At 44.6% G+C, this 448-nt stretch overlaps 1 protein-coding gene across 9 annotated transcripts in view; it reads left to right on the plus strand.

Annotated features, from left to right (window-relative positions):
* The window catches only part of LOC114622028 (putative RNA-binding protein Luc7-like 2), a 56,413-nt gene that overhangs the window by 28,970 nt on the left and 26,995 nt on the right, over positions 1-448 (plus strand). The gene's annotated exons all lie outside the window — the stretch shown is intronic.

Raw genomic sequence — 448 nt, forward strand, 5'->3', positions numbered from 1 at the left:
TTTTTTTTTGTTTTTTTTTTTTTTTTTTTTTTGGTTTTTCGAGACAGCGTTTTTCTGTGTAGCCCTGGCTGTCCTGGAACTCACTCTGTAGTCCAGGCTAGCCTCGAACTCTCGAACTCAGAAATCCGCCTGCCTCTGCCTCCCAAGTGCTGGGATTAAAGGCATGCGCCACCCCTGCTCAGCCAATCCATGAGTTACAAAGTGAGTTAATATCATTCTTTTTATAGAAGACTTATTTGCTGTGTGGTTGTGGGGCACACCTTTAATCCTAGCACTTGGAAGGCAGAGGCAGGGTGGGGTTGGGGGGGGAATAGAAGCAGTTCAAGGCCAGCCTGGTCTATAAAGCAATGAGGTCCAGATAACCAAGGCTACACATAGAAACTCTGTCTCAAAGGCAAAAACAAAACCAAAAAGAAAAAAAGAAAAAAATGGAGGAGGAGGGAGGAGT

The sequence above is a fragment of the Grammomys surdaster genome, unplaced genomic scaffold, assembly GCF_004785775.1.
Source record: "Grammomys surdaster isolate TR1022 unplaced genomic scaffold, NIH_TR_1.0 186, whole genome shotgun sequence".
In the NCBI taxonomy this organism is placed as follows: domain Eukaryota; kingdom Metazoa; phylum Chordata; class Mammalia; order Rodentia; family Muridae; genus Grammomys; species Grammomys surdaster.